Source organism: Crotalus tigris, unplaced genomic scaffold (genome assembly GCF_016545835.1).
Source record: "Crotalus tigris isolate CLP2741 ecotype Arizona unplaced genomic scaffold, ASM1654583v1 scf7180000017607.2124824, whole genome shotgun sequence".
Classification (NCBI taxonomy): domain Eukaryota; kingdom Metazoa; phylum Chordata; class Lepidosauria; order Squamata; family Viperidae; genus Crotalus; species Crotalus tigris.
The window spans coordinates 1,817,071-1,838,315 of NW_024096509.1; the positions used below are offsets into that span (position 1 = coordinate 1,817,071).

Here is a 21,245-nt window from a genome sequence, read left to right on the forward strand (position 1 = left end):
TGGGGCAAGCTAGAACTCTGCATTCTACTCCTTTTTCCCATGTGGACATACCTACATATTAGTCTTCCCAGAGAAGGCAAATAAAATTGGATGACTGACTGTCTATAAAAAAGTATTCTCTTCTGGAATTGGGAATTGTGTAGAAACTGAATTGAAATATCAAAAGTGTACCTTAGAAAAATCCTGTAAAGTGCAACATGGAATTTTCAAAGCCTGGGGGGTTCAAACCAATTTCAAATAGAATGGTTTCATCCATTACTTTGATAACAACTTAATAATGTTAAGAAAGTATCTGTGCTTTTTGAAATATGGGATGTATTAATTACTGTTGCTATTACATGAGTATTTGAAACAGCCACTCTATTAGATAAATCTCATACCATACGGATATCTTTTGATCCTTCATCCAAAAAAAGAGCAGGTGGCTATTCTAGTTTCTGTTGGCAACAGTTCTGAGGTGTGTTGTGCTGAGAGATAAAAACCTGCCAGAAACACTAAATCAATATTGGATAGAGAGAAAGCTTACATAAGATGAAATGAAGATACACATTGAAGGAGAGCCATGTTAAATCAAGACAATAGGGCATCTAATTCCCACTCTGCCCAACTAAGCCATTAACTAAGCATTGCCTAGAAGGAGAACAAAAATATTAAGGATAAATATAACTGAAAGGTCATCAATGTACGTAACAAGATTATTTTATCCTGTGTTTTAGTGCCAAAGTTAAATAGTTTGGGGTCCTTGATGCTCTCTGAGCTTGATTGTTTTCTTGCAGACATTTCATTACCCAACTAGGCAATATTATAAATGCTAGAAGGTTTGTATGGGAGCCCTGGTGGCACAGTGCTTAGCATGCAGTATTGTGGGCTAACTGTCCACAGCCTGGAGTTCAGTCCTGACGAGGCTCAAGGTTAATTCAGCCTTTCATCCTTCCAAAGTCAGTAAAAGGAGGACCCAGATTGTTGGGGGCAGTAAACAAATAATGCTTCTTCGTTGTAAACAAACAAGAGAGTGCTATAAAATGCTATGGGGCTGTATATAAGCCTCAATGCTATTGCTGTTGCTATATTCAAATGAGGAATTGCCCCATGATCTACTGTCCAGCATGGCATGAGGGTATGGTTTAATATGTAAATGAAGAGGCTGAGGATGCTAACTCCTCACCTTCCTGCCACCTGTTCTTCTACAAGCCACCTATTCATCTTACCCTGTTTAGCAATTTTTCCTGGTTGAGAAAAGATTCTATTTATTTGTTTTTTATTTGTTAATATGCTGCCCATCTCACTATCCAAAGTTACTCTGCAGAAGTTTAGTTTCAAAGGGAATTATTGATATTCCTTTTTATTAATTGCTTTATATAATGTAATGCATGAAGTCTGCATCATTTAATGCTAATTGAAAAAAATAGTGTATAGTAAATTAAATTGTATATAGTATCCTTATATTTCCAAAGCCCCTACCCTGTTTTGGAACAATTCTGGGTTTATTTTTATTTTATTTTATTTTATTTGTTAAAATTTATAGACCGCCCCACTCCTGCAGGACTCCGGGCGGTTTACAATAAAACACAACATAACTTGACAAACAAACAATACAATAACATTCATCCAGGGGTCAGATTTTATAAACCCCAGGCCTGCCGGAAAAGCCAGGTCTTAAGCAGCTTGCGGAAAACCAACAGGGTGGGAGCGGTCCTAATCTCCGGGGGGAGCTGGTTCCAAGACGTGGGCGCCATCACAGAGAAAGCCCTCCCCCGCGGCCCCGCCAAATGGCACTGCTTGGCCGACAGGACCTGAAGGAGGCCCAGCCTGTGGGATCTAACCGGATGAAGGGAACTATGAGGTAGTAGGCGGTCTCGCAAATAGCCTGGCCCTGAGCCATATAGAGCTTTAAAGGTAATGCTTTAGAACCCCACACATTCATTTAATGGTAACAAAGTATTCAAAGGTGTTTTGCATCTCTTTGCTACCATCTAGCACTTCTCCAGATTTTTGCCCTCCAGGTCTAGTAGCTGTGGTCATTATGCTGTCTATGCATATTTGCAAACTTTCTGCATGTTTGTAATAAGCTCACATTTGAAATTTCAAGCCCAACCACTATTACAGATATAGTAGCTTGGCCTTGTTATCCAACACCAAGAAACAAAGTCATATATTTGCTTGATGACATGGAATCTTTGGGGATTCTAGGTCTTGGTAGGATCTGTTTACCAATGACTACGGAAGTTTCTTCAAAACAAAGCTTAGATACCCCAGATTCTTGGGGGAATTATATATTTTTGCTACATTATCAGAGTCTTTGCAAATTGTTATTGTTTCTAAAATCAGTTTAAATCCTCTAACCTTTAAAAAAATCTGGCTTAAATTCCTTTCTCATGTTTATAGCGTAATTTAAGACACCAGTCTATATTTATCCTCAACATACATGTGTCAATTTCATTTTAGACCACTCAAGGATCACACCGGCCTTATTAGTAACCTTATGTGATTGCAATGCAATTGCTCATAATGTTATAAAGTAGACAATCTTTTGGTAACCAGGGACATAGTAAAAAGTTCAGACTGTGCAGCTGGAAAGGTGGCATTTTCCAGTTTTCTCTTGATTAGGAATATTTTTTGCAATGTTATTCCCACAACAATCCTTTTATGTTATGCTGGGCAAAGAAATACCATTAAGATGTGTAGACTTCAACTTCCAGAATCCCTCAACTAGCATACTGGCTGGGGAATTCTGGGAGTTGAAATCCACACATCTTATTGTTGCTGAGGTTGACAAACACTGGTATAGAGGGTCTGCATTCTCCTTTTCTTAAGGTTTTTAAGAAAGGGCTGGATAGCTACCTCTCGTGGATTCTTTCCAGCACGATGCTGAAGGTTGGACTAAATGATTTTAGGATCCCTTCCAAGTTTACAATTTTTTTGTTTCTATGAACTTAATCTTCACAGCACCTTTTCAAATAACTGTGGAAGAAGAGCAAAGGAAGCTGCAGCAGATAAATTGTTCTGTCACATTAGAATCATATTCATTGTCCAAGTAACACCTTCAGGGAAACATTTCTGAGGCATTATTGCTATGACATTTTTGGAAACTTTTCATCAGGCTGCTTTCTATTTAGCAAGTATGTATGGGAAGGCCATGAGAAAGACACGTGAACTATTTAAAATCTGGACAGAAGCAGCTCATGTATTTACCTTGAGAGAATTCATAGGCTCCATTTACAGGGTTTTATCTCAGATGAAGACAAGGCATACTAATAACAGAGTCAGTAGAAACATAGGCTGGGTAACAATTATTAGAACAAGGGAACATTGGGAGAAGCTTTCTACTTCCTACTTTCCTCTTTTGAATCAGCCCGCATATATTTATTGAAATTAAGTGCTCATTGGTTGTCTATTGCTTTTAAAGTATGTTTTGTAATGCTGCAAAATTAATCTGAAGGAAAGGTGGCTGGTTTGTTCCTATGATGTTATAACCAGCACTGTGCACAATTGGTTTCCAGCTGACGTTTTATTGAATGAGGGTGAGAATTGTTTAAAAACCATTGCACATCTCTTTAGGATTTTGTATGTATCTACTGAATGTATCAGAGCATACATTCTGATTGTACTGATGCTTCTGAGAACATCCTTAGCCTCATTGTTATCTCCCAGTAATTTGTGAAAAAATATCCCTTAGATCAAGTTCTACCCATGGCAGTATCAAATTGAATAAAGTCCTATTTAATGTATCTTTCCTGGTGATCAAACATGTGTCACATCCCTAAAACCAGTACAGGTAGTCCTCTCGTAAAACCAGTACAGCCCATTCCACTCGTAAATCGAAAACTCGTAGAGTGAATCTCGTACCTCTAACAAGATCACTCCCTTGCTCATTAAGACACAGACGGCTCGTTAAGTGCACATGAGGTATCTCAGGGTGGGAAGGCCATGGGGGGGTTAGTGATGGAATAGGCCCCCAATGCCTCCCCGGCCCACTAAGATACCTCACGCTTCCCCCTTCCTTCCTGCTGAGCTGGACTGACTTACCTTTAAATGATCCATCTTCTCTCTGCCGCGGTTTCTACCTTTTAGGGAGAGGAGAGTCGATGGAAGCTCTTGGGTGCCCATAATATCATGCGAGTTCAGGCACTGATCCTCTTTTGCAGGGAATGGGAGCCGGAACTCTTGCGGTGTTTGCTCCTGCCCCCAACTCCTTTTTGCCACTGCCGGAACAATTTTCACCAGGACAGAGACCTTGGGGAAACTGGAAGTTCCGTCTGCATGCATATGCATGGTTAGAAACGGAGCGAAACGCTCTGTTTCTCAAGTGCCCCGCTGGTAGCCACGTGGCACTTTCAGTCTGTCAGGTCTCCATCCATGTAAAAAGAGTTTGAGTGCCTATGGGGCTCTTGGAAACACTTTTATTTGACTCTCCCCATAGATCAGTGGTTCTCAACCTGTGGGTCGGGACCCCATTTGGGGTCGAACGACCATTTCACGGGGGTCACCAAACAACGCAGTCTGCCATTTTTTCCCCCTTTTCCTTAGCTGTGCTACTCCCTTTTATTCTGTTGGCTCTTGAAAGCCAATAGAATAGACTCTCTTGAATAGAGTCTAATTCTATTGGCTTTCAAAAGCCAATAGGAATTGTCCAGGCTGTCTCTGCCCTGCTGAGCCGCCAAAAGTCCCATTCTGCAAACAGTGCTGCACCAGTTGAGTAGTCCTCGACTTACGACTGGTTGGGGGTCGTGGCATTAAAAAGGTTGAGAACCACTGCCATAGATGCCCCTGGCTATGACTTCTCTTTTTGTATTAACAAGCATCATACAATAGAGATTGAAGCATAGTGATAAGGGAGACTGCTGAAAAAGATTTGATTACCAACAGAAGGGAATATTTATAGCTCGGAGTTGAACTGTGAAGTCCTTGGTGCTCTCTGAGCTTGGTGGTTTTCTTGCAGATGTTTCGTTACCCACCATCTGCTCAGCTAAATAACCTGAGTGACCTTCCCAAGAAGAATGAAGATAGCATTTGAGAGATAACATCAATCCATATATACTGAATATATATACAGCTTGATGGAAATCAGTGTTCATGGGCACCACCTTGGCTTCCTGTCTATCTCATTTAGAAAACCACAGTCCTTCAAAAGCACATGGCTACACTGATTCAATTATCTCCCTACCCCAGACTTTAGTATTATTTATTTTATATAAATACTGTATATGGAAGGAACTGTTTTATAGCCTTGCTGCATAGGATTAAGACTGTGCTGTTTGCACATAGCAGACAAGCCATTTTGTGCTATAGACATTGCATTTGGACTTTTAGCTATGATAAATAATTAATGTGATAACTCCCCATGAATTTTGTAATTTTTCCATACTGTCATGTTAAAAATGACTATCTGGTGAGCAATTTTTAAAGAGACTTGGAGCATATGTAAAATTACAGGCACAGATGTACATGTGTTTTATAGCCAATATTATGTACTTTATTGTTCTACTATTTCACTTTTGTTCTGTTTACACTCCTTTTTATTATTGTAAGCTGCCTAGAACAGCCCCATGGTGTGATAAGTGGCAAATAAATTTAGCAAATAACTAGAGACTCTTTGTATAAAAAACAAGCTTTTACAGTTATGCTCCTTATTTAAAGAAATGCAAGTTGGCTAAGATATGATGATAAATGCATGAGATTAGAGAAAGCCTGGAGGCTTAGCTATCCTGGATGCAGTTAGTATTTGATATTGCATGTTATGTACTCTACAGTTTGAACCATTTAGCCTTGATCCTAAATGTGTCTTCCAGACAGCACTGGAAGCAACAGGAAGAGGCAAGTATCTTGAGATAGGCATGGATTCTTGTCATGGATTCAGTCTGAAGAAAGAGCATAATACTGAATGGAAGAACCATTAGGTGCCTGTTTTACAAGTAAAGAGGGACCCCAAACAGTGAGAAAATACAGATGTGTATAGAAATTGAGGGGTACAAGGCAGGAAATTCCAGGGGTGTGATTTGCTGGCCAGTTTGGGGAAGAAGGCAGGTCCTTGTTAGTGTACCTTAGGTCAGCAGTCCCCAACCTCTTTGGCACCAGGGACCAATTTTGTGGAAGACAATTTTTCCACAGATGGGGGAGGGAGAGGGGGAGGAATTCATATGCCCGGTTTACAGTAGAGTTCACACTCTTATGAGAATTTAATGCCTGAATATCTGAGGTGGACCTGAGTGGCTGATGCTACCACTGGGGACCGGCTGCAAATTCAGATTAAGCTTCCTCACTCGTCTGCCATTCACTTCCAGCTGTGCAACTTGGTTCCTAACAGGCCACAGTCCGGTACTGGTCTGTGGCCCCAGGAGTTGGGGATCCCTGTCTTAGGTTATTTCTAATTATTAGGCAAAATAGCCTTTTCAGGAAGACAGCAAAGCTAAGGAAGTTCATTATGAAAGAAATGGAGCTTTGAAATCATCAAATGAGGGACGATGGAACAGGTAGCATTTTTTGAGGTTGCCATTTTGTTAGGGCTGACTTTTGGCTGGGCTGTGAGCTTGTAGGAAGTTTCTGTTTTTTGGTTTGATGGGATTGCAGGGGGTTGTTTGGGCAGGAAGGGTCAATTTGAGTCTGATAGGATTAGGCAAAGAGAAGAGCTGGGTTTAACCCTGGTCATGTGCAAAGGACAGGGAGGAAAAGGGTGTGACTGCCATTTTGTTAGGTTTATTTTCTGTTCCATATCTTGTTGGTAATGTCAAAGATAGTGCTAAGGGGTGCTGCTTTATATTAGCCAATGTGTAATCAAGAGCTGAGATTTTCCTAATCTCCTAATCAGAGAAATACCAACAATCCTGTGTCAGAAGTCACAGCTATGTTTTCCACTTCTTCACCACTGATTATTATTTGTCAGATCATGTTGCCATAGCCAAAACGAGAGCCATGTGAGCAGATGGCATATTTTTCTTTCAGTATATACCCAAGGCATTTGCAGAAATATTGTAGTTGCTAAGTTACTGCAGGGTTGTTCTGCTGCAGCTTTTAAAATACCTGGAAATAGTGTCAACAGTGAACTTTCAGGGGATAAACAGGCAAAAGAACTGAGATTTCAAATTCAGACAAGACATATTTAGAGCAAAGGAGAAGGGAGAGAAATCAGCTCTCTCCTGCAGCAGCTTTTCTGCATTGTAATATTATTTTATTTGGGCCACTAGTGTCCTATTAGCAACAACATTCACACTTTTGCCAGTTCTGTAAAAATATGCATGCTCTCTTAAGCTCTATCATACATTTATTAATTTATGTAGAATATCACAGGTGTTAAAATTGGGGTTCTCATTCAATATATCATCACCATCATCTGAAAGTCTCCAAGGCACAGATTTCAAGAATAAAAGTAAGGTAGTCCTTGACTTACAATCACAGTTGGGACCAGAATTTCCATTGCTAAGGAAGACAATTATTAAGCATTCACACCCAGTTTTACAATTTCTGCCACTGCAAAGTAAGTGAATCACTGCAATATTTAAATGAACCACATAGTTGTTAAGCAAATCCAGCATCCTCCATTGGCTTTGCCTGCAACCATTGTAAATACATTCTGGTTGCCAAACATCCAAATTGTTATCATGTGAATGTGGGGATGTTGCAAGAGTCATAAGTACAAGGACTGGTTGTAAATCACTTTTTTCAGTGCCATTGTAACTTTGAAAGGTTGCTAAACAAATGGCTGTAAGATGAGGAATACAGAATTTCTTCACTGGGAATATCAGCACTTCCTCCTTTTTTGCCCAACAAATGTTTTTGCCTGCAAGTGAGTTTTAAAATCACAACAAGGACATCTCTGAATGCATTCTACATGACATCTCAGGAGCTGCCATAAAGAAGAGGGAATCAAGCTATTGTCCAATGCACCTGAAGGCAGGACAAGAAGCACTGGGTGGAAACTAATCAAGGAGAGAAGCAACCTAGAACTAAGGAGAAACTTCCTGACAGTGAGAACAATTAATCAGTGGAACAGCCTGCCTCCAGAAGCAGTAAATGCTCCAACACTGGAAGTTTTTCAGAAGAGACTGGACAGCCATTTGTCCGAAATGGTGTAGGGTTTCCTGCCTGAGCAGGGGGTTGGACTAGATGACCTCCAAGGTCCCTTCCAACTTTACTACTATTACTTTACTACTATTATATATCTGCAATCATCATGTAACAAAGTCATTGTTTAATGGAAGTTTTCAGAACCTGGCTGTGCAAATTTATCCGCTGGTAGACAAAACCTTTTGGAACAAGAGATTTTCTTGCTCTAAGGAACAAGACTCCACAATATTTCTTAGAGGTGAGTTTATCTTGAAAAAGATCCTCATTACATGAATCTTCTAGGGACCTTCATTTTTCAAAGGAATTCTTCTCTATGCTACAACTTAAAAGAAATGCAAAAGTGGGCCTTTTGTGGCACATGGAATGACTTCCTTTCTGCGGAATGACTTCCTTTCTGTGGCACATAGGTCCCTACCATCGACATGGTTAAAGCTCCTTTTAAAACTGATTTTTCAGTGAGGATCTTTCCCGGAAATCAGTTGTTCCTGATACTAGTTTTTTGATGGGCTGTTTTACTCTATTCTGAAAGTGTTTATGAAACCACTTTGAGGTATAATGACTTGTATCATTAAGAACAGGCAGACACAGGAGCAGTGACTTCACAGATGCACCAGCAGCATCAAACAACACTATTTTTTTTTTTTACCTCAGTGGATGAATCTCCCAGTATATGCATTTCTTCACAAAACAAGACTACCGGTATGGTAAGAAATTTCTTCAAAGCCAGCACGTAAACAGCCCAACTGTCTTTCTCCTTTGCTAAATATGCTCAGAGTAACACCTATCTTATCAATATGGGAATTACCGGTCTGGATAGGTCTAACCCACCTACCAGCATTTCTTCTCACTCAGAAACCCACCCAATGCGTCTAGAAAGCCTGCAAATAGGACATCAAAGCATCTTTCTCCCATTCTTGCTAGAAATACTCTACTATGTAACAAATATAAAATGTTCTCTTCTTCCCAACTGCATTCTCCTGGGTTCAGCCTCCAATCTCTCAGCTCTCAGCTTCTCCAAACATAGAATCTCTGGGGTGTATATCAGTAGTGTAGCATTATCAGCACTCAGCCAATAATACTGAAATAGGTATAAAAGGCAACGATCTATGCATTCCAATCATAGCAACTTTGTGGGTCTTGTTTGTCCAAGTATAACTACCCCACATTGTGTTCACATCAGTACAGACCTCCTAATTCTTGCCATAATATAATTGACTCCACATGAGGGAATAGCTGAGCTTGGATTCCAACAAATATCCTAAACTTTCCAAACTTTTCCAACATAGCCAAATGGCTATTAGCATGTCATCTTTTCAAGGTGAGGACAGCAGTAGATATTTATAGCATGAATCAGGCATCTGTTTCAGTTCATAATCAGACATTTTGTTCTCCACCTCCTCAAGACAACTAATATATTCTTCCATACCATCATTCCTTTTCAAGAGGGTAAATAGATTAACATTAAGGCATGTGATCATCAGACTCTGAGAAGACTCTGGACAGTCAATATATTTTATTTTCCAATCTATTAATGTGATCTGCAATGACAAAATATTGGCCTGAATAAAGAAATAGATGATGACAGGATGCATTTTCCCTGTAACATCATTTTTCTGATTTTTACAAGTAGTGCTAGAATGAGGAATGGTTAAATATCTTTCTTTCACACAAGAGTACTTTCTTTCAAAAGTTAAGCTTCTAACTTTAATGTTGCTCTCTCCAATCATTCTTTCTGCTGTATTAAGCTATCTGCTGTCCATCAGACTTCTTGCAGATCTCCCTGGAATAATCAGCTGCCACCACTCTTAAGCTGTAGAGCAGTAGGCTTTTTCTCGTCAAATGTTTCAAACTAGCACATGGTGTGAGAAGTATTAATCTTTAAGCATACCTAGAATAGGATACCAATGGCTGAAAATATTCAATGCCTATTTATTTAAGGCACATCATAGCAACTATATCCCAGTATTAACTGAAATAACAATATCTGATTACAGTCTATTATGCAACCATTCTGTGCCCTAATCTCTTCCCAGCACTGTGTCCTTCCACATTTCCTATGCCCAACCCTACTTTCTCACATCTGTTCTCATTTATCCTTTTTCTCTTCCCTTATCTCATGCATTGTGAAGAACACTACAGCTCATATGGTCTCAGCTTCCCTTCTTGTGTGCTAATTCCAAATACCCATTATTAATGTGCCAATATGGTATTCCCTAAAAATATATACACTTACGAATTGATTCTAAATATGGGTGGAAGAATGCAAGAGAGAGACTCAAGAATCATTTTTATTACAGAATTCTACATCTTTATTTGGGAGTAATTCCCATTACATTTAGTTGGTAACTCTTTAATAATTGTTTGTGAATCTACTAATATTATTTGATCAAAGAGTATAGATTTGAATTAAAATGTACAAACAAATCATGTGTATCATCCAATCAAGTGTTATCACTTCAGCTATTCTAGTTTCTAAAGATTGTGGAAATTGTAACTTCATGAAATAATAATCATTTCTTCGTTATTCCATAGCATCCTTCTTATAGAATTAAAATTCCAGTGGTTCTCTAGTAGAGAGAATAAATGGAAACTTAAACCTGGATCACATCTCTTGGATTTCAAGAAGACAATAAACGAGAATTTCATATTACGAATGTCTCAGAATTGTTTAAAGAAGAAAACTTTTATTTATTGTCTCTTCTCAGCTCTTCTTCAAAGCCACAGACAAGCTTGTTTGGGATGTACAGGAGATTTTTGTAAATATGCTTAAATTCCTTTAGGATTCAGGGCCTTGTCTGTTGGCTCCTCTCTCAATCTCAGACATATTTGAAGAAGACAAGGTACAGGGTAGGAACAGCAAAAGTGAAAAGGGTCATTATCTCCACCTCTGGCGCTGCCAGGCTACAGGCCATATAATGTACGGAGGCACTGTAGTAAGTAAAGCAGTGTTTTGCAACCTTTGTCACTAGGCTAAGCTAGGCTTACTGGAGAATTCTGGCACTTGAAGTCCACACATCTTCAAGTGGCTAAGGGTGGAAAACACTGTAGTAAAGTAATCTATCTCTGAAATTCCACTCACCAATGCCAGTCCTAGTTGCTACATGATCAACTCATGTTTTTGTTGGCAACTTCTGTGGAGAACATTTACAATGGTTCAGTGTATAGGACTGCATTTTTTCCATATGTCCAGTTCTAAATTTTGCCCTTTATACAATATTTAAGAATATAATTTGACCATGGAAAAAATTGAAAGCTAATCCTTCCATGGAGTTGTCATAGTCAACACCCAATTTTCCTCATTTACTTACAGTAAAATAAGTTTTGAAATAAACCAAAAGTGGGGGTGGGGCAGAACAATTGCAAATTACCAGCACATGATAAAAGGGACAAAAAAATGAACTCATATTTAGCAATGCTTCTGAGTTAATCTTTTGTTCCAGTTCACAAAAGAAAGAATGGTAACTTGAGGCAACAAATGTTTGGGTCACAGATAAGAATTGTATGTCTCTGCTCTGTTAATGTCCGTTTAACACAAGCAGAACCTTCAGTGAAAATCAAGCAGCTCTGTTAGACATCTGAAACATCATTAATCCTGTTCAACAGGTGTCGTTGCATGGAAATCGAGCTAAGACGTAAATATTTGACCTGGTTTTTGACTCCAGGCTAAACATGAACACTTGCAGGGTTTCTCGTTTAAACCATTTAAAAACTAGAGATGAGTGCAATATGACAACAAACAATGATACTAATTGTTTTAATTTTCTGTTTAATTTTATTGTAAATCCCCTTGACATTTTTAAAAGACATTGAGCTATAAATATTTTAATAAAAGACAAATCAACAAGTATGAATTTGTTAGGCTATAAGCCTAGCTGGCAACCTAGAAATAACTGAATTTTAAATGCTGAGCTAAACAAAGTCATGCAAACCCAGCCATTACAACTGCTTTTGTTGCAAACATACTAGCAAAGCATTAGCCAGGCAATCTCTGAGTATAAAAAGGTAATAAAACACCTTGTATTATTTTTAGACCAGAGAAAACTTCCTGTTCCTGATTAAAGAGAGGGACCTGAGTGGGGCAAAGTTTCAGGAAAAAGAGGAGTTTGGGGGTGGGCTTCAACTTGATGACTCCCCCATCCCAAGGACAGATGAAATCAGCAGAAACTCCTGAAAAGCAGCCAATGGCATATTCCCAAGTCATTTAAATCATTCCCAATATGATATTCCCAAACTTCTAAATAAAAGAATGAAGAGCCAAAAAGGCAATGCTATCATTAATTGTTGCTACCTAAAATGTTTGGTAGAGAGCCATTTGGTATAGTGGTTAAAGGAACAGGTTAGAAACCAGGAAATTGGGAATTCTAGTCCTGCCTTAGGCACAAAGCCAGCTGATGACCTTGGGCCAATAACTCCTTTTCAGCCCTAGGAAGAAGAAGGCAATGGCAAACTATTTCTGAAATCTTGACAAGAAAACTACAAGGGCTCATCCAAACAGTTGATGAGGGACCAAGGGAGGCTCTAGAGCAGACATGTCAAACACAAGGCCCGGGGGCCAGATGCAGCCCGCAAAGTGGTTTTTTTTTTTATTGAAAGTTTTTTAAATTTTACAAAACAAATCCCCTCCCCGAAACCCCCCCACCCTCCCATACCCTCCCCCCCTCCCCAAACCACCCAAACCCTCCCCCAACCTTCCCAGAGTTGAGTACAGGCTTAATTAAAATTTTTCAAAAAAAAGAAAAGAAAAACTTAAAACACATATAAATCCTAAACAAATCTGAATACCTTAAATTAAATAGGTTATCTTCTCTAAAAAAATAATAATTACAATCCTTAAACACATTATAATATACTCTAAACATTTTCTAATATCATACTTATAATATTATTCATCATTCTTTATAAACTCCCTCCAAAACACAAATTTAAACATTACTTTCTTTGAACATCTATACGTACAATATAAATCTAATCTCTCCCTCTTTCTTTATCATAAAACAAAAAAAAAATAAAATAAACATATAAACCTTCATTATACCATTGAAACAAAACACTCTTTGAATACTTAAGCTAAATACTTAAACTTAAACTTTAAACAAATTATCTTCTCTTAAAAATAATAATAATACTCTAAACCTTTTACTTATATTCCATCATTCTTTTAAACTCCCTCCAAAATACAAATTTAACATTACTTAAAATTTAAAACATTAAAATCCCCTTATACGGATTTAAATCTTTACCAATAACAAATACCATCTTAAACACATTGTAATATACATCTTTACCAATAACAAATTGCTTAAAAATAATAATAATAATAATAATTTAAAAAACCCCAAACATTGAAGACATTGTAATATACTCCAAACCTATTCATAACATACTTATATCAAATAAATACCCAAACAAAATACTTAAACTTAAACTTCTTATCTAAAATTTTCATTCAGTCTCCATATCAGTCTCTCTTGCCCATAAGCATCGAAAGAAATGCGTTAAAATCTGCCCTTGAAGATCGCTTCAAAAAATTTGTAAGTCTTGGTTCTCCCACAAACTCAGGAACCAATACCTGTGAAGCTTCCTCAAGCTCCTTCTTCTGTTGGTCTTTCTCTTTACGTTTATATGTTACTTTTTCTTTACATTTATATGTTACACAAGTCTCAGGAACCAATACCTGTGAAACGTCCTCAACCTCCTTTTCTTTACGTTTATATGTTGGACAAGTTGTCTTGTGGTCTTTCATCTCTTGTGGAACTTCCTTGAGCTTCTTCTGTTGATCCTTTTCTTTACAGTTATATATTGCATAGGTTATCTTCTGCTCATCCATCTCTACTTGTTGAGGCCTCCCATTTTTAATTAATAGAGGCTCTTCAGACTGCAATTCTGGCATTAAAGGTTGCTCCAAAGAATTTATAAATCCTACTTCTCCCTCAGATTCAGGAACCAATACTTGTGGAACTTCCTTAAACTTCTTGTGTTGATCCTTTTCTTTACAATTATATGTTGCACAGATTGTCTTCTGCTCCTCCATCTCTACTTGTTGGGGCCCCTCAAACTGCAATTCTGCCTTTTTTTCTTCCAAAGCTTTAAACATGGTAGGTGACGATGAGCATACCCCCAGGACCGAAGTATAAAAATCTTTTGCTTTAGAAACAGTATTAAGACTATAACGTATCCCCAGGTAGCTCACCACCATTCCAGTCGGAGCATCCCATCTAAACAAAATTTGTCTCTTTTTAAGTTTGTCTGCTAAAAAAGCACACTCCTTTCTTCTTCTTAAAATTTTTGGTGGGATCTCCTTTAAAATTATAACATCTTGTGAAGCAATTTGAAACCTCTTCTTATAAAAGGCTTGTATAATTTGATTGCCAGGGATCTTTTCCCAAAGTAAATTACTACGTCTCTTGGCAAATTCTTTTGCTCTGCCACCACAGAGTTAACTCTAAATGTCTGATCAATTCCACTAAGTATTTCCTCTTCTTCTCTATTCAGAATCACAGCAAAGTCCTTTGCCACCATCTCTCTCAAATCTCCTTGCACAGACTCATGTAAATCTCTGATTCTTAAGGCATATTCCATTTGTTTATATTGAAGCATAAGAGTCTCATCTTGAAAATTTTTCATCTCTTTTTCCATACTTTCAAATTTTTCCTCCATCAATTCCAATTTTTCTACTACCTCTTCTACGCGAGAATTCAACTTTTCAAGAACAGAGGCAACTCCTTTTAAAGTCAAAACTATCTCTTGCTTCAAAGTCTTATTATTTTCCTCTAAAATCTCTTTCATTTCTCCCCTAATTTGAAGTATAACATCTCCCATCATATTTTGCAAGTCCTTCACCATTGTTGACTGTGGCAAGGAAGAAGGGTAAACTATTAATTTAGATTGTTGCCCTGATGATAACACCGAAGAAGAAGCCACTTTGGAGGCTGTAGAGATTACTGGACGCTTTGGAGCCATCTTAAAAAAAAACTTTACTCCTTCTTAAAAATTGCAAGAATTAAGCAAAAAAAAAATAAGAAATTAGCTCCATAAATTAAAAAAAAATCCTTGAAGAGGGGATCATTATGATAAAATAAAAAAAGGGAGTTCAAAAAAGAAAAAGGAGAAGAAAAAAAATAATTAAATAGAAAAAATCCATTCCATTTTTTAAAAGTACCAAAAAGTACAAAATACAAAACACAAAAATTAAACAAAAATAATAATACTAACACTCCATTCCAATCATAAAAAAAAACAAAAAAGAAAAAAGGAAAGGGAAAAAAAAAGAAACACCAAAAATGCTTCTAAAATCCATAAAAGCCGATCGCCATTTTCTTTTCACTTTCATCAAAATAAAAAGAAAAAAAGAATAAAACATCATTCCAATCATTAAAAGGAAAAGAAAAAAAAAGAAAAAGGGGAAGAAAAACACCAAAAAACCTACCGATCACCATTCTAGCTTCCCAAAAGAAAAGAAAGATAGAAAAAACACCGGAAAGTCTGCCGATCGCCATTTTACTTTCCCTTTCAGCAAAAAGTAAAAAATAAAAAGTGGGAATATAAACGTAAAAATAAATCTTTAAATAAAATCCATATAAAGTCAAAGAAAGAAAAAGTTAAATCCTATAGTCAACTCTGTCCGCTTCTAAGAAAAACTCACCAGATCTCTTTAAACGCGGAGGTGGTTGCAACGGCTTGTTTTGTCCCTAGGGACAAAAGCAGCTGGGAAGCGGAGACAGTCTGAACTCCGTGGGAGCACTCCTTGCACACCCCCCAAAAAAATATTGGGGGTGCGTAAGTGGCTCTACCACTATTCAGACAACCCTCTTCCCCCCCCTTTGCCCGGGAGGGGGATTTTGAACCGCTGAACAGCTGGTGTCCGCTGTTCATAGCGATTCATTACACTTACCCAGGAGGACGGCTACAAAGTAGCCGCCATCGCCCGCGCAGATCCACCGGAAGTCCCCCGCAAAGTGGTTTCATGTGGCCTGTGAAGCCATCCTGGAAACAGTGAGGGAACAGCCCCTGCTGCCTTGGCCCTGGCCCAGGCCAGCCGGGAGGCAATGTACCATTTTGTGGTGGCCATCTATGCTGAAATGCATTCAGTCTTAGCGCCACAAGGCTGTCTGGAAACAGCGAGGAACCAGCCCCTGCCGCATCGGCCCCACCCCCAGGGTGCATGCTGGGGAGGTGTCACCCTTTGTGAGTAATGAAGAAATGTACCATTGCCTGGAAGTTGCCAGCAAATGGCCTTCGCCTATTTCACATGTCTGGCTTGATGGGCTCTGCCCTGGTCCCACCCCTTTCTGCCAGAGACCCTCAGATCTGTCCCACTCCCGCCCAGGCCCTCACAGGCACCCTTGACATGAATGATGTAGAGCTGGCCATGCCCACCCAGTAGGCCACACCCACTCCATCCATACCCACCCAGTAGGCCACACCCACCCTGGCCACACCCACCCAGCCCCCCCGCGGGCAACTGCAATGCAGATGCGGCCCTCAATGAAATTAAGTTTGATACCCCTGCTGTAGAGAGGTGACAGGTGACCATCTGTTCTCTACCAGAATCATAGCTCAGAGTAGACTGGCTGTCTTTGTGACTCTCTCAGTTAATATTAAATATAATACTGTTTCTTTAAAAAAAATATAACAAGGAGAGCACTGGTGCAGTGCTCTATGGTTGCCATCTGAGTTTTCTCACTGGAATATCTGGCTGTCCTACAGAGATTTTCCTTTCATTGTTTGACAGCTGCAGGCTGTTGATTTGGACTCCAGTACTGTCCTTTCTTATTTCCTGTTGAGTAACAGGCAAGGCTGCCCAGTGCCACACAATGCCATTTGTACATTTGCAGCTAAAACTAATGGATAATGCAAAGTGGCTACATATCTACTTAATGGCAAGCATCTATAAAAACAGCTTTGCACCCTTCCTCATGTTACCATCACAGATGGAACTTCTGAAGCTCCTATCATCTTGTTTAATCTCAGAAGGGAGGCTACACAGGAAGTGCCTGCATTGCAAACCTCCACGCCTGACTATTCACACCCCAGCACCATTCAATTTCCAAAATATTCAGTAGAAAAATCCTTAGGAAAAGGATTTTTAATACCAGCTCTTCCCCTATAGTTTCTGATGTTTTAGAAGCACTGCAGAGAGCAAATATGAAAATATGCATGTCACAAATGTGGAAATGTGCTACTGCAGGCCAAGATTTAAAAAGATAGATCAAACTTTACCATTCACTCAGAAGACAGATGCCAGAGAAGGTGACATGTTCGCATGATCTGCAATTGCATAATTCACATATAGCCCACAGCCATATGGGAGTCACATCAGGGAAGACAGCTTCAACACGGGGCTTTTGCAGGACTATCTTTAGGCAGGCATTTTAATTAATTATTTTTCTTCTCAATATCTGAAACCTGAAATAGGAGTAAGGGAGATTACTTACAGAACTGTTTAAGTAATATCCCATCTCCTCCCTCCTGCAAAATGCATGGGATTTTGTTCTCTTAAATAGTTGCCAATCCTAGCATGTGGCAAGACGCCTAGAATGGCCTATTCTTAGCTGAAGAAAACATAACTAGGTCAAGTTACAGAAGTTCTTATAAACATCATACCTCCACAGAAAACTATCTTAGTTCATTTTAAGACTGAAACAACTCTTGTTCTTTCCTTTCGTACCAAAAGTTTAACCGTCTATGGGATTTGGACGAGATGAAAATTTGAACATGTCAATACATAAGATTGTACTGTGGGAAGAATCCAGAGAAAGAAATATTTTGGGAAATATAAAAAAGGCAGAATATATTTCCCCAAAGGAATAATGGAGAAGATCTTTAAAAAAAAAAACAGAAACCAGCCCCCAGAAATCAGCCCCAGCCCCTCTCTCCCAAGCAGAAACTAGGCAGAGGCCAGCTTTTAGAAATGCAAATTCAATAATCCTTTCAGAAAGATTGGAGCCTTTCAGCTAGAAACTGAAGAAATTGGGAAGACAACGACCCTTAAAATCTACATACCCCATCCAAACTCTAAGACAGGAGACATAACAGAATTAACCCACCAATGTCAAAGGGGCACACTCAGACTCAGGTCAAAGTACATGTCACAGGAAATACAAAACCTCAAACAGGAACAGGAAACAACCTCAAGAGCCCCAGAAGGTATAAAAGCCCACCACTCTCTGCTACATGTGGTCAGTTTTTTTTTCAGAGACATCTTTCTGTTTGGCTCTCCTCTTCAATAAACTACAACCTTTTTTCTAAAGCAGTCTCCAGTTTGTTTATTCCCAGCTTGGACTGGACCCTGATGAAGATTTTTCTATCAATACCCGTGTGAGAACTGTGAGCACCAGAAGAACAATTTATAAAGGAACAGACATGGAGGAGAAAGATGGTATAAATAAGACCATATAGTTATCACCTTATCCTCCTATCTATTCTCAGCTCTTTTCCCTGATATCCAGGATCCAGGATGCATATATGGATGCATATAAGCACCTACATAAAAAGTAGAGATTCTTTTTAATTTACAAAGACACTAAAGTCATATTTTTAATTTCTCCATTAATTAGCCTTAGCATCAAGACTATGCCACATGTTTGCAACTGCCTAGATTGGCACAAAATATCTGAAAGAAGACTTAAGATGTCAATGTTTGATGGTATTCTACTTAAAAGTTTGATTATGTCTATAATTAAACAGAATTTTATTTAAAACAAACTTAGAATGCTGAGCCAAAATAAATCTGTTATGCCCCCTTCTAAAATGTAACAAAGGAAGGAGATGATCTCAGGATCAGCAGTAGGCATTCTAGGTTCTGCAATGGCAAAGGCAGAATTAGCAGTTGATGTTAAGAAAGGACATGTAAAAGATCCCATTGAAGATCTAAGAATGTAGGACTGACTGTAGAGATGTGACTGTGTATGTCATACTGAATACTTGAATACTTAAGTATGTGATTATCTGTTGGAGGGCATTTTGTTTTTCACAGATGCTAGTGAGGGGGATATTGAGACAGAGTCTCCCTTTCATGGATCTTCGGAAACTTGCTGGCTGTGGAATTCTGGGAGTTGAAGTCCACATGCCTTAAAATTGTCAAGGTTGAGAAACACTGATTTAGAAGAACATTGCATTCCAATGAAATGATAATATTGTATCTCAAAACAAACAGCTGATGGTAATAATTTTTTGCCTCTTTTCCTACTGACCATTACAGTAGAATTTGCCTTTTTCACCTATCGGTCAACAGCCTCACTGAATCAACTATGGCCGTCAAGATCATTTTCCTAGTGAGCTATAGGCAGTTTAAACCATATACATGATGAAGCTGCCCCCAAGTCTGTTGTGAATCACACTTAAAATTAAATAGCTTCAGAATGTTGTACAAATGTGGCCAATGGTATTAACCATCCTGATTAAAAGAGTTGTGCAAACAATATTTCTGGCTTATATTTACGTTTTAAGCTAAAATCTCTTTTTTCTTTCAAAATTCTGCTGCCTTTCCTACTCCAGAGAACCAAATTCTTCCTATGCCTGCATTGAGAATAGGAAAAAAGTTATTTGGATGCCATCTAGTGGCCTAAGACGCAAATATAAATTATTTAGCACCTATCCAAAGACTGCCTTTTCTTTCAGCCAAATCACATCTGAAAGGGCCCAAACAAACACTAGTTTCTGCTTGGTCCCTTTAGGACTATCTACAATTACACTTAAGCCTGTTTACATGATACTGAACTGCAAACTAGGCAAGCACATTTTACCCAACCATCTTTTCTAAAGCCAACATGTATTATTAGTTCATTGCTTGGCTAGCTGGGGGAATTTTGGGAGTTGAAATCCACATATCTTAAAGTTACCAAGCTGAAGTGGTTTGTTTAGTATTGCAGAAAGTTTGAAAACTGAGCAAATAACCAGTTTATCATGGGAACATGGAATATGCATACCCAACCTGCCTCCAGAAGCTGTGAATGCTCCAACACTGGAAGTTTTTAAGAAGAGACTGGACAGCCATTTGTCTGAAATGGTATAGGGTTTCCTGCCTGAGCAGGGGGTTGGACTAGAAGACCTCTAAAGTCCCTTCCAACTTTATTATTGTTATTGATGTTATTATTATATTATATTATTACACATGCCTAGAAAAGGAGTGTTCATAATTTATTGTCAGCCTATTTGTCTTTAAAGTTTTGATCGAGTTTATATTCCTGAGTTTTTTAAAAAATTGATATATTAACCTACTTTAGTCATTTTGGTTGTGCAATGGAGAGTATTAACACAGGGATCATGAATTTTTTTCCAAGCATTAAATTCTTCAAAATTGTATTTATTAACATCTTCTAGTTATATATGCTTATATTGCCTATCATCAACCAATCTTTTTAGGCTGCAAATATCTAGGTAACGAATAAAGCATACCAAGTTTCTGAGCATAAAGTGCAAAGTTGGATGAGATTTCAGTAATATCACTAGCAAACTTTCTCATCGTTCACCTGGTGCTATTCTGATTTTCTCACATGACATGAAGCTAATTTGAATTTTATTTGGGGGTCTACAAATGCTCTGTGCTAACAATCCCTGCTCTATGAAAGGGTTTCCATGTGATTAGATCCCTGATTCTCTAAATTGTTATTACAAGGACAGAATATTATGACTAAAGGTTCACTTAAGTTTGAACTTATTCACTGCCTGAACTAGTTTGTTTTTTATCTTGTATTGTACAGGAACTCAAGATGATGTACGTATTACTCTCACTTATTATTCCCCCATAACAGCAATACTGCAATGTAGATTGGGTTGAGAGCAAGCAACAGGCTCATAATCACCCAATGAGCTTCTGGGGTTAGGATGGACCAGATATTAGTCATCCTTCAACTTGTCCAATACCTCAACCATTGAACCACATGGCTCTCAAAACTCTCAGGAATTTTTACCTTCTGAAACCACCTAAATCAAGGGTGTCCAGATTGGCAACTTCAAGGCTTGTCGACTTCAACTCCCAGAATTCCTCAGCCAGCATACGAGTTGAAGTCCACAAGCCTTAAAATTGCTAAAGTTGGACACCCCTGACCTAAATTATTATCTGATCATGTTAACGTAAAGCAATGTTTCCCAACCTCAGCAACTTTAAGGACTTCAACTCCCAGAATTCCCCAGCCACGCTGAAGTCCACAAATTCTACATCAATCTAGTCATTCTGTGCAAGT

General features: G+C 38.5%; 1 long non-coding RNA gene across 1 annotated transcript in view; it reads left to right on the forward strand.

Moving 5' to 3' along the window:
• LOC120298470 overlaps positions 1-21,245 on the forward strand; it is a 46,250-nt gene that overhangs the window by 10,560 nt on the left and 14,445 nt on the right. The window lies entirely within an intron of this gene.